The sequence below is a fragment of the Tachysurus vachellii genome, chromosome 1, assembly GCF_030014155.1.
Source record: "Tachysurus vachellii isolate PV-2020 chromosome 1, HZAU_Pvac_v1, whole genome shotgun sequence".
NCBI classification, from domain to species: domain Eukaryota; kingdom Metazoa; phylum Chordata; class Actinopteri; order Siluriformes; family Bagridae; genus Tachysurus; species Tachysurus vachellii.
The window spans coordinates 4,094,276-4,107,634 of record NC_083460.1 but is presented as its reverse complement, the minus strand read 5'-3'; the positions used below and the strand labels follow the sequence as shown (position 1 = coordinate 4,107,634).

The 13,359-nt window shown below is 37.8% G+C and overlaps 1 protein-coding gene across 1 annotated transcript in view; it reads right to left on the bottom strand.

Moving 5' to 3' along the window:
- lrrc24 (leucine rich repeat containing 24) overlaps positions 1 to 11,692 on the bottom strand; it is a 28,598-nt gene extending 16,906 nt beyond the window's left edge. Inside the window, exon 1 of the mRNA XM_060868727.1 lies at positions 11,326 to 11,692. The gene's annotated coding sequence lies outside the window, so the exon portion shown is untranslated. The remainder of the gene's footprint in view (positions 1 to 11,325) is intronic.
- Positions 11,693 to 13,359: the final 1,667 nt, after the last annotated feature.

Genomic DNA, 13,359 nt, shown 5'->3' with positions numbered 1-13,359 from the left:
AGGGAGGGTTGAGGGCCTTGCTCAAGGGCCCAATAGAACCCTGATCCTCCAATCAACAACCCAGAGCCTTAAACAGTTGAGCCACCACTGCCCCAATGAAGTCATAGTCACATTTGCACATTTACAGAAAACAATCCTGATGCAATTGTGCACAAGCCCTCGTGTGTGTGTGTGTGTGTGTGTGTGTCTGCGCACGAGAAGAAGAGATGGCAAAACAGATGGCACCCTCACTCATACATACACTTCATTAAGGATTTTCCCTCATTTGAAATGAACTGCCAATCGCACACTGCCTTCCGCATCGGACACACACTTTGCTTGCTAATACGGCAAGAACGAAGCTGCACCAGCAGAGCGTTTGGCCTGTTGTCTTTTTGCCAGCTGGAATACATCAATCTATCGGAACAGCCACGTGGAAGCATGGCACGGTTGAGTTTGGTGCCAGGTCTGTTCTGTAGGAGGTTATGACCAAAACAAGACACAATTTGACGTTAGGATGCGTTGCGTGAGCAAAGAAAAAATCAAACGTATTCAGTATTGAAGGTCGTTCACACTTGATCACGTGTAAGGCGTCCGGTCTGAGTGGATGTTTTGTATGCTAGCTCAGTTGCCGTTTACTAATCATTTGTCTACAAGCCAACATGGTTTGTTACGGGCCTTTGTAATCCTCTCCAGCTTAATTATTCTAAATCTGTCGCTTGATGCATCATGGAATCATCGTTTAATGCTGAACAAGTCAAATTTCTGCCAAAAAACAAGCCGCCTTGCTGCCAAAAAAAAAAAAAAAAAAACAGGTCCCAGCCTTTTGCTCACCTTTTGGATCTGGAGGTCGGTGCGGCTGAATGGAAGTCTATCATACAGTAATGTGTCAGTATTTAATGTTGTATGAATATGAATTCATATACGGTGCATCTGAAGTATTGCCAAGAGACAGAGAATGATTCAGATAAATACAAACTGCTAAAAAATGATCTCAGGAAATGATGAGTGAGGAATAGATGATGTTTACTGACAAGATGAGTTAGATATAATAACTAATATATAATTAGTACAGCAGGCAGGTTTTATTCCACTTATATCACAGCATTCTGCCAAAAGGATTTATGTATTATAGAGAAATGCATTGTACTGTACATCTTAACTATTTATACACAATACAAGTACGTTCTCGTTATAGCAGCTATAACAGTCAATCTCTCTTTTTTCCTGTATCAGCTTCTGAGTTTAGTTAAAAAAACATAAAGTTATCCATAATGAAGACTTTCCCATGGAGGAAAACGTAAAAAAAAAAAAAAAAAAAAACATATTGTATCCTATGTCAACCATTTTGGTTGATGTTCTGGATCATCTAGGAAACAAGTTTCTGTTCTCACTTCAGAATTAAACACAAAATGGAGAGAAATAACGGAATTTGGTGGAATTTTTCGAGAGTCAGGCCGAGACGCATCGTGTGAAGTCGTCACAAATGTCCTCTTCAATTCACAAGATGCGTCCATCTTGAGTACAGCAAACATGAAAGAATCGTGTTCTTGCAGTTTCAGCAATCGTGTAGTCTTCCATAAAAAAAAATACACAAACAATTCTCAGAATTGCGTCGCAAAATTGAATAAAAAATAAAAGCTACAAAAAAATAATTACTGCCTACAACGATTACAAAAAAAAAATCTGATTAAAAAGGGGTAGGGATTAAAAATGTCCCTATAATCAATAACAGATACTTTTTAATCAGATTGTGAGGAAAGTTCTCTAAGTTGTTACTATACAATTGAAAATGTATCAGAGAGACTGAATTTATATGAATCTGTGAGATGACCTTTAGAGCTGCTGTTAGAGAAAACTGACTAATCAGAATCGAACATTCGACAGCACTGTGCTAAATTATTTAATAACACATTCAGTCAGTGGCTCAGATGATCTCTGACCTGCACTGAACCCTAATCAATGCCCCAAAGCCATCACCCATTAGGGCTCATTCTCTGCTGTTTCCATGACACCATGGCCTGGCCTAAAGGCTAATTCATTCAGTCTCTCTCTCTCTCTCTCTCTCTCTCTCTCTCTCTCTCTCTTTTCTTCCCTCCTTATTTCTGTGAATGTGACAGCTTTCAAGTGTCTTATTATGCTCAAAGAGTGACTCAGTTGCTCTTATTATCTTGGTGACTGTGCAAAAGTGAGGACATTGATTAAATGCTCCTGTCCAAATGCGCCATATTGATGATACAGAATAACGCTAACGGTCAGAGCTTTTACTGCGACCCGTTCTCCTTTATGCCACTGCTGGCTGTTATCGAGGAACGAAACACACAAGGCTGAAGATGCGGCTCAGGTGAATATGATTTATGCCCTTGAACCAATACACACACACATTTTATACTCTTTGATAAATTTTTAATATCTAGCACAAAAATCAACATAGCAGATTCATATAACATAAAGTCCAATCAAATAACGACACTGTAACGAGAACAATTTATCACATCGACCAATAAAACGTGACTTGATGTCACATGACCAGATCACATTCCACAGATACACGCAAACACACTTGTTTCTTTTAATTGAATGTGTGTGCTTACCTACACACATTCGCATCACAAACTTTGTTCAGTGCAAAGCACCTCACCTCATCTTCATCCTCATCCTCATCACTAGTTCATCACATCCCCAAAGCTTTTTCTATCATGTGCAGCATAGTCAGGTTTTGACTCTGTTTGTTTACTTCATTGAGTTGCTCTGCTTACTCTAGTCCCTTTGTTGATGGTCTGAACCATTGCTTGTTTAAAGTCTGTCTTTGCCCTTTGAATTTCTCTGCATTGCCATTTGCATCAGTAAAGTTTGCACTTGCATCCAAACCGATGTCCATTCCACAGATAATCTACCAGGACTTGTCCTTTCACGTTGCAATTACAGTAAGTAAACAACGGGTTATAATAAACACGCTCCTTATAATATATCTTTAGTAAAAAAAAACAACAACAACAACAAATGCATAGGAATTAGTATGCTTGAGGTTTCACATATATATCAGATCATTTGAATGATCTGTTAAGAGTCAAGAGCGAGGTTAAGCTGTAGGTTTTATTTGCATGAGGATGCAGGATTTTGTAGATTCCCAATAACATGACAAGCTGTTTCTTTTCTGCCTTATTAGCTGAGAAAGAGAGAAAGACATAGAAAAACTAGCTTGTTTCAGTGACCTTCCACATATTTAAACGTAACCCTAAATGGATAAAGTTCTGTTCAGGATATCAATAAATAAGAAATGATGCTGGTGTGATTTATAAGAAGAATAAATCATTACACTTCCATGTGACAACCAAACTCTGTTTAGTGCCTAGTTGCCTAACATAACCCTGTTTTTTGATTATTTTCCCCTAACTGCATGCCCTGTCGTGTGATGTGTTACACCTTACATTTGGCTTGTCAGACTTATGCAGTAAGTTTAGTATCATTGAATGCAGCTAAATGTGTCTCTCTGGTGCAAGTGCCTGCTTGTGTTTTTCTTTTTTTTTTCATCTACGTGTTTATGTAAATGTTGTTCTTAAGTGTATTTATGTGTACCTGTATGTACGGAGGCAATAATAGAACAGCGAAAAACATTCAATTATCCTCTCGCCTGCACTCCGGCTCCATCCTGTTGTGCCGTCTAAAGTACTTCCGCCCGGCTAAGTGTTTTGTGTTGTCAAGGTTGTGTGTATTTACACTCTCATTGCACTCATCTTAAGCGTTCCATAACGACACCAGAGCCTTGGAGGGTCATCAGTGCTTACACACCCCTTTGCATCTAAAGCGCACTCAAAACAACGCAGAATTTCGAACAAATTCGTAAGCACACCACCATCCAATTCAAACCAGGACAGAGCAGCGAATCAATGATCGCAGCACTGCTGAGGTTGTGCTTAAGAGTCCTGAGTCCTGCTTCCTGTTGTACCTGTAGAAAATGAAGTTTAAACTCAAAAGACAATCGATGTAGCCTGGCTGATTGTTTTTTTTTTTTGTTTTTTTTTTATTTGCTGATGCAAGGTGTACCAAAACGGTGAAGGAATACTGAGTTTATGTACCAAAATCACTGTGTGTTTGTGTGGTCTTGGTCAGTTAGTGATTGCTCAGCAGGACCCACTGAAGGCAGAACAGCATGCAAACAAAAAAATTTAATACGCTGACAAAAGACTTTCTCTGGCAGGTTGTTATGTGAGTGTGCTTGTGTAGATAGTTTTGTCCTCTTTGTCTGGACAAAATGCTTTTGTGATGATGATACATAAGCAAAAAAAATCACATTTCTATTTTGTGAGGATGTTTTGAACGATCCTCCAAAGGTTTTTTTTTTTTTTTTTTTTTTACACACTGGAAATCCTTTACTTGAAGATATCATTTTGCGAAGGAAATTTTTTGACAGTTAAACGTTGGGAAAAACAATCTGAGACACAGTGTATTACTTTCGTCTGGACGTTAAATGTCTGATGTGTTTGCTGCTTTTGTAATGCTAATGTAAAGTGTGCCAAGAACATGAAATCATCTTCATCGTCTGTCGAATAAAAAACACATCAATATTAGTTTTTGGCATTATTTGGCATTATTTCGTTATTTTGGATGTTCTTTTCCAGAACCAGGCACAATACCATCACCAATAATAGGGAGTAAATACAAAGAATGGTATTAAAAAGAAAAGCTGGGGCTGATTTCTGTCTAGCCCAGACTATAGACTCCAAATCACATCATCATCACTGATTAAAACGGTTCTGTCATAAGTACAATAACAATAACTGGATTATTAATTCTAAGTAGGCTAAGCAAACATTGTCAGTGACTCCTGCCGCCTGGAGACTGTCACGGCGACTATGAACCGCTGTTGTGTCAGTCAGCTTCATGGTCGGGTCTTCATCAGCGATCATTTGAAGACTTTGGCAGGAAGGAATTAGTATTGGGGTCTGTGATGAACTCAAAAATTGTGCTGACCTATTAGTTCTTGGTCGCTCAATTCCACTCAACTACAAAGGACATTAATTACATTTACATTATTTCCTGTCCAGTGTCACCCAAATGAGGATGGGTTCCCTTCAAAGCCTGGTTCCTCTCAAGGTTTCTTCCTCATATCATCTCAGCGAGTTTTTCCTTGCCACCTTCACCTCAGGTAAACTTTTTAAAACTTAAAATTTTTATTCTGTTTCTATACTTCTGTAAAGCTGCTTTGAGACAATGTGAATGTAATTAAGTATTGAATAAAGCCCAGGATTAGCCCTTACATTATATAGCTTTAAACATCAGTTCCTTCAGTAGCCTCTCTTAGAATTTCATAAGTCTGAAAGCTTGCCACGGAAAACCGAACATTACAGCTTTACCTCCGACAATTACAAAGCACTCACACCTTCCACGAATGCTAAATAAACTTCTACTCACAGAAAAATTCACCTGCTAGCAATGTCAAGAAAAAACAAGGTATAACCCTCGTATAATCGGTCTTCTGCTTCTCCGACCTGATCCAAGCTCACCTTTCTAAATAGACTTTTCACTAAATCTTAAATCCAAACTCTATTTGTCACCCACAGTAACTTCAGTAGATGGGTGAATAGTTGTTTATTAGTGTACTTTTGAGCTTTTGAGGTTTAAAACCTCTCAGTTATTGATTTTATTTTGTGCTCTGGCATCTACTAGTGTGGAAAAAACGCTCTTATTAAAGAGTGCTGCACTCAAGCACAATACATCACAGGTCTATAAGCCCCACAGCTTTGATCATTCTCAACAAAGTTTATACATCAAAAAAGGTCCAAATGTGAACCTTAAGATAACATAATAAATGTTTTTCTTGGGTTACACTAAAAAATGTACTTTTGCAGTCATAAAAACCTCATACGTAGATGTCCAGTAAATGTATATTGGTCAATTTATTTATCTTCAGTAAATGCTTTTTCCAGAGCACAGTGGGTCCAGGGCCTGTTCCAGGAACGCAGGGCACAAGGCAGGAAAATGCCTGCGATGTGATTTCTGGTATTAATCGGTAAATGCTGTTTAGGTCATTAATCCACCAATTGTTTGGAAATTATGAGGAGTATTAAGAACTGAGAGAGGAAACGTTATAGATAGATAGATATAAATGCATTTGTTAAATGCAAAAACCTTTGCTCAGGAGTGAACTGAGGAGCCTGGGGCTGTGAGGCAGGAAGAGTACTTGATGTACCCCCATGGCACCTTGGATAATTTCAGATGGCACTGATTTTGTAATTTATAATTATCCCACCTCTGACCCATTGTTTTAAGGCTGTCTGGGATGGATTGAAGGATAGCGATAATGGAAAGATGGATGGATGAAAGACTGGCTGAGCAAAAGGCTGGATGGCATGACTGGACACATGAAAGGATGGTTGGATGGAAGGTTGTGAGTTCAAATCCCAGGGCCAAAAAGCTGCCACTGATGTGCCTTTGAACAAAGGCCCTTAACTGTCAATTTTTTAGTTGTATACATAATACATAGATAAATGTAGTGATTATATGTAAGTCACTCTGGATAAAAGTGTCTGTCAAATCGTATATATGTAAATCAACATAACCCGGTTCATGTGTATGTAATACATATTGATCAAATCATACTAATTCTAAAAACTCATTACCATCACAGCTTTCCCTGTAGTTGAAGCTTAGCTGAAAATTCTGCGTCCAGTCCCAACATAATTTGTTTGTATCACACTCTACTGTATATACTGTGTTTCTTTTAATAATATATTCCTGCCCAAAACTCAGAAGACCTGACACCGTTAGTTCAGTTCACACATCTTGGTTGAAATGCATGCCTATTAGTCCTGCAAATGTCTGGGAATGAACAACTTACTAATTTATCCAGCATCTTTAATCATATCTGCTGGCTATGTTAGCAAAAAACAGTGGTGCTTGGACCCCCAAAGTGCTGTTTAAATTGTGCATTTATTTATTTGAGCTATTTTAAAACCTATTAACTCAAGAAACAAGTAATGAAAATATAAAACACGCATATTGGACGAGCCAGTGTGAATCAATGTACGTATACACACACACACACACACACAAACAAACACACAAAACAGATTGAAAGAACAGGTTAAGATTGATTTCATCCGATTGCATTCTCACCAGAAGCCTAAAAGGATGTGAATCTCTACTCCGGTCATGTGCTCTGCTAAACGGATCGATCGTCGCCTATTTAATTCCCGGCACGTCCAAACCGGCTGTGACACCACAGCTCTGTGCTTTCAGTGAAGCTGAAGTCTTAGTCACTAGAGCTGCACCGAACACACGAGACACACAGCTTCTCTCCACAGCGACCTGTGGATTCCATTTGCTGTGGTCGATACCCTACGCCAGGAAAATCCATTCTGTCTGATACCTAACGCCATGCTTATTGCACATATCTCAAATCCGTGACTGACAGGTCATCAAGCTGACATTCAATACATGGCCTCTGAAAAATGAGCTTGTTCGATACATCCAACATCTGCCTTGTTTTTTGGAACCGAGGCTGAAACGACAACTTGATTCGATTTTGATTCAGAGATGCGCAACATATTTCACAGTCACAAACTCAGAGAGGTTTATGAACACATTACTCTCGCTTATGTTCATCACAATCAGCCTAGCGTCTTCTTATTCTCCGTTCTGATTGGTCGGAAGGTTAGGATTCATTTGTTTATAATAAAAGGTCTGACAGTAGTTCTGGCTGCAAGGCAAATCACAGACATATAATAATGTGTTTGTTATTAATACATAATGGTTTCTATGGTTACAGCTTACAGAGGGACTTGCCTGGCAAACAATGCATATAATTTCATAGATATATATATATATATATATATATATATATATATATACAGTATATATATATATATATATATATATATATATATATATATATATATATATATATATATATATATATATATATATATGTATATATATACATATATATGTATATATATATACGTATATATATATATACGTATATATATATACGTATATATATATATATATATATATATATATATATATATATATATATATATATATATATATATATATATATATATATATATATATATATATAATGGATTTTTTGCTATTGTTATTTTGGTGAGTTTCCATTGTCATTGCTTTATTCACAAGCTTTTCCAAAAGCTTTTTTTTTTTTCAACTCAAGAAAGCCATTTTACTAACTAAGAGAAAGGGAACGACTGAAAAGAGCACAAAATCAAAACATATGCAAGCATAACTTTGTGTTTTTTCCTATAGCTTCTTGTACCAGAGAGTTTTCTTCTTTACTTATGCCATAACATTGAATTCTCTAATCAATAATACAATATTGTTTCTATAGTAATCACTTATTCACTTATTCACTTACTAATCACTTAGATTAGATTAGATTAGATTAGATTAGATTAGATTAGATTAGATTAGATTAGAATATCCACATAATAATACAAAGATGTTTTCACACGTGCAGTGTTTAGTCTGTTTGAATCAAACTCTTTGTTGTGGTTCACTTGTACAGGTGACAACACAGAAATCCACTCAGGTGGGGATCAAAATAAGTGTTTCGAGAACATCTCCGCAAGGTGGTCCCGGTATGGCTCCAATCAAACTCTAGTCTGGTTGGATTTGCAGTACCAAAGCGATTTGACTCTGAATCAACCTTCCTGACTGCAGGAAGTGAAACCGACAAACCGTGTGCTTTGGTTGTGGATGAGATTTTAAAGACTGAGCCACGGGACACCAATTTATTGAGCCCAGCTCTGTGTTCTCCATGGATCAGTTGATTGGAGAAAGGTTTTGGACATCATGCTCATATGTACTTGTTGTACATCTCATTCCAGATTTATTCCCCTTACTGTTAATAATAACCTCAACTCTTCTCTCCTGGAAAGGCTTTCCATTAGATGTTGGAGCATTAGATGTTGGAGCCTAGTGGTTAAGGTTTTGGGCTACCAATTGGAAGATGATCAAGGCCCTTAACGCTCAATTGTATAAAATGAGATAGAAATCTAAGTAACTTTGGATAAGGGTGTCTGCTAAATGTCATAAATGTAGAATGTAGAATGCATATCTTGATGTCATCATATGTTCATTCAGCTACAACAGCTTTAGTGGGATTAGACACTGATGCTAGGTGAGGAGGCTCCAGTTTTAGTTCATCCCAGAGGTGTTCAGTGAAATTGAGTCCGAGTCAGGGCTCCTTGCAGGACACTCAAAGCATTCATTTCCATTTCCAGGATTGGCAGACAACCTAATCCAGATTGACTTATATTTAATCTCATTTTCTTATACAACTGAGCAATTAAGTGTTAAGGAACTTGCTCAGGGGCTCAGCAGTGGCAAAACCTTCTGATCAGTAGTCCAAAACCTTAACCACTAAGCTACCACATCACCTTATTTATCCACACCAAACTCAACACACCGTGTCTTCATGAAGCTCAGAGGTTTTGTCATGCATACAGTAGGTTGAGTCTCTTAAATTTCCCAGGGAAGCAAAATTGGAATTCTACAGAGTCCAGACATCCACAGGCGTCTGCATACTTTTGACCATTTAGTGTTCAAACGCTTAAATAATTACATCATGATATTTTAATGATATTTCATTAATAAACATTCTTCTCTATAAATCATACCAAGTGGTTTCTTCTTTATTTATGCTGCACTGACTATATTATTTGAGATATATATATATATATAGATGCCTTATGTTTTATTCTTTATGCTGTCTGCTGTTGACATGTGATCGGTTCTATCTACTCACTTCCTCTTCCAGTCTGATGAAATGGAGGAGAAAAAGCTTCACCTCTTCACTTCCTGTCACCACTTATCCATCTATATGAGAGGCTCCTTTGTGCACGACAAATGGCCAATAAGCTGATCCCTTCACCCCTGTACTATTTCAGTGCACTCTCCCTCTTCTATTCCTCCCTGCTCCTGTCTTTTCACACCTTTTTTTTATCTTCCTTCAATCATTTCATCTTCATTCTTCTCTCTCTCTCTCTCTCTCTCTCTCTCTCTCTCTCACCTTACACTCATCCTTAATGGTTCTTTCTTTCCCATAACTCTTTAATTTTTTCACACTTCTCCATTTGCCTCTCTTTCTCTTCTTTCCTCTTTTCATTTTAAAACTCATTCTCCTGCTTCTCCTCTTTTTTCCCCACATTTCTCTTCTTTTTTCTCTCTTCACTTTCTCCTACTTTTGATTTATTTCCTGCTTTTATTGCACTTCCCTCCATCACACCATCTTTCCTTGTCTTTAAATTCAATCCTCACGTTTCCTTTCCTTCCTTTCCTTGTTGCATTGCTTTTTTATCCCACTGTTCTTGCTTATTTCTTTCTCATCTCTCATTCTTCCATTCAGTTTTGTTTCTCTGTACACACACACAGACACACTCTCTCTTTTTTATTCCTTCCATTCTCCATTTTTCACTTTCAGTACTTGTCTTTTTTTATTACTCTCTGATACATTTTCTCTTCCTTTCCATGTTTTTCTTCTTGTCTCCTTCTTTCTCAGACATTCTATCTGTCCATCCCCTTCCCCTCTCTCATCTTCACATTTGCTTGCATTTCTTCAGTCTTCTCTTCAGTGTTTATCATCTCTCTCTTTATTTTCACTCTCTCCTAGCGTCCTTCATTCATTGCACTCTTTATTCTCTCTCCCACCTCTTTCTCTCTCTCTTCCTGTCTTTTTCTCATTCATTACTCACTCTTGTCCACTATTCTTCTAAACTTCCTTCCTCCATCTTCTTTGTCACTCCGTTCATACACATCTTTCATTCCATCATTTCTTATTTTTGTTTACTCTACTGTACTTTTCTATGAATCTGTTTTTCTCTTCTTCCCTCTCTCCTCCAACAGTTCATATGCTTATTCCTTGTTTCTTCTATCAGTCTTGTTGCTGTATAATTTCTGATTTTCACCTTCTTCTACTCTCTCTCTCTCTCTCTCTCTCTCTCTCTCTCTCTCTCTCTCTCTCTCTCTCTCTCTCTGGCAGAACTCCATACTGCTGTGTATCGGTGGTGGATGGTCACTTTGGTCAGATGTACTCTGTTTTGCTATGTCTGCATTTTGAATGCTTGCTGTGCAGCTGCAGCAATAAACACTTCTTGTGAAATTAAAAAAAATAATAATAATACAAATAAATAATAAGAAGAAAACAATATTAAACATTAAAGTCGGTAGCAAATGTTAAACCCACAATCAGGTTATACTTTCAGTCTCAGTTTTGTTTTATCCAATGAGAATGCAAACGTGATTGTTTATTAATTATAAGATTGTGCATTCAAATAAACGCAGTCTAATAAACGCACATACGATGAATAACAAAAAACCGACCTGGCTGTCAGGCGGGTCGTGCTGAGTGCTGTGTCGCGGTGTCGCCGTTTCCGTTCTTTATCCGGTCTCGGTGGATTCAGTTCGGTCCCCTGGACATTTCAGAGTAAAAAAATCACGCCGATTGTCATCTGGTGCCTAAAGGTGCCAGAGGTCTGTCCCTCTGATTGCTCAGATCACCCACCGCAGATGTACCTTGCGCTCCGCTCGATGTGTCCACGTTTCACAAACACCGAATGAACGTCAATCACTTGTCGGTGTTCAGATTCGCGTCCACACTCTCTCTCTCACACTCTCACACCCCTCTCACTTTCTCTCACTCTCACTCTCACACTCCTTTCACTCTTCCGTCCTCGCGAAACATCCGGCGTCCTCGTCGGCGCTGACCGCGGATTTCACACCTCGTTTCCCTCACGCGCTCTCGCCCTTCCGTTTCCCCTTCTCTCCTTTGTCAAGCAGCCCCCCCTTCTACCCCTCATACACACCGCCACCCCATCCCACCTCCTCTCCGCACCGCACAGCCGCCGATGCTCACACACGTCCATAACGTTCGTAACTGGTGTAAACAATGCGTGCTGTTTATTTAGAAGTTAAATCAAAATCCAAAAATCCAAAACCCTTTGTGAAAATTTTTATATTTTAATACAGAAGCTGAGGATAGAAGTCTAGAAGTCAAACGAAAGCAAGTGTCTAATAGTATAAGCATGTATGACATGCAAACATCTACAAATAAATCAATAAATCAATCAGTAAATAAATAAAAAAAACAGTTTGAAATTTGAAATTAACAAAAATGAAATATAAACAACTTCTAAAACTATAAGCAATCATAAATAAACAGGTCTCTAAAAGTATAAGAAATATATCCATAAATACATACATTACAGTACATACATACATACATACATACATACATACATACATACATACATACATACATACAAAAAGAAAGAAAGAATGCTAGCTAGCTGTCTATCTATCTATCTATCTATCTATCTATCTATCTATCTATCTATCTATCTATCTATCTATCTATCTATCTGTCTGCCTGTCTGTCTTTACACTTGTTTATCTATCTATCTATCTATCTATCTATCTATCTATCTATCTATCTATCTATCTATCTATCTATCTATCTATCTATCTTCTTAAATAACCTCTGACCACGCCACGTACCCCAAGTTTTATAATGCGAAAGAAGAAAGAAAAATTCGATTTGGCCCTAAGCTCTAATTAATTAATGAAATGAAATTAAACAAATAAATAAATAATAGGGAGTAAAAGTTGAAGATGTAATTGGAATAAATGTGACCTCTAACCGTTTAAAGTGATTAATTCATCTGGAGAGCTTACTTGCTCAGAGAATGCAGAAATGAGCAGCGGGAATTTCAGCACTATGGAGAGCGACACGTGACCGCGCCTGAACGTGACCGCGCCTGAGCGTGGAAATGAGCGTGAAGGGCAGGAGAGCTATGGAGTGTTCAATAAGTAGCTTACACCAGCCACTTAAAGTGTACAAGCACCGACCCTTGCTAATTACTGCAACTCCATAAGAGACAGCCATGAATGCTAACAACACAGAATGAATCTCCAGTGTCCACACAAACACAGACACAAACACACAAAACACACAATGCTGTACAATTGAAACGCATTTCCCAAGTTTAAACATCTTGCATATAGTCAAGATTATTCGACCTATTTCTAATTTAATAGTACATTTTCTAATATTTTTGCAGTTTATAAAGATCAAACAGTCAAAGTATTGTAAATGTACCATACAGAGAAATTTCAGTATAACACTGAAGCTGTCTCAGTAGGTGCCCTCAAATCCCTATATGACATCTACTATGTAACTAGCTGGAATAGAAAGTTAGCCAATTATTTAGTACAGTAGCTTCAGTATATGGCTAAATGCTTGTGGATTCTTGACACCTACATATAGGCCTCCCATAATAAATAAATAAATAACTGTTGCCACAATATTAGGAGCAGACATGTGTATAGACTGTTGCATAACAATGTCGCGTCGCTGGA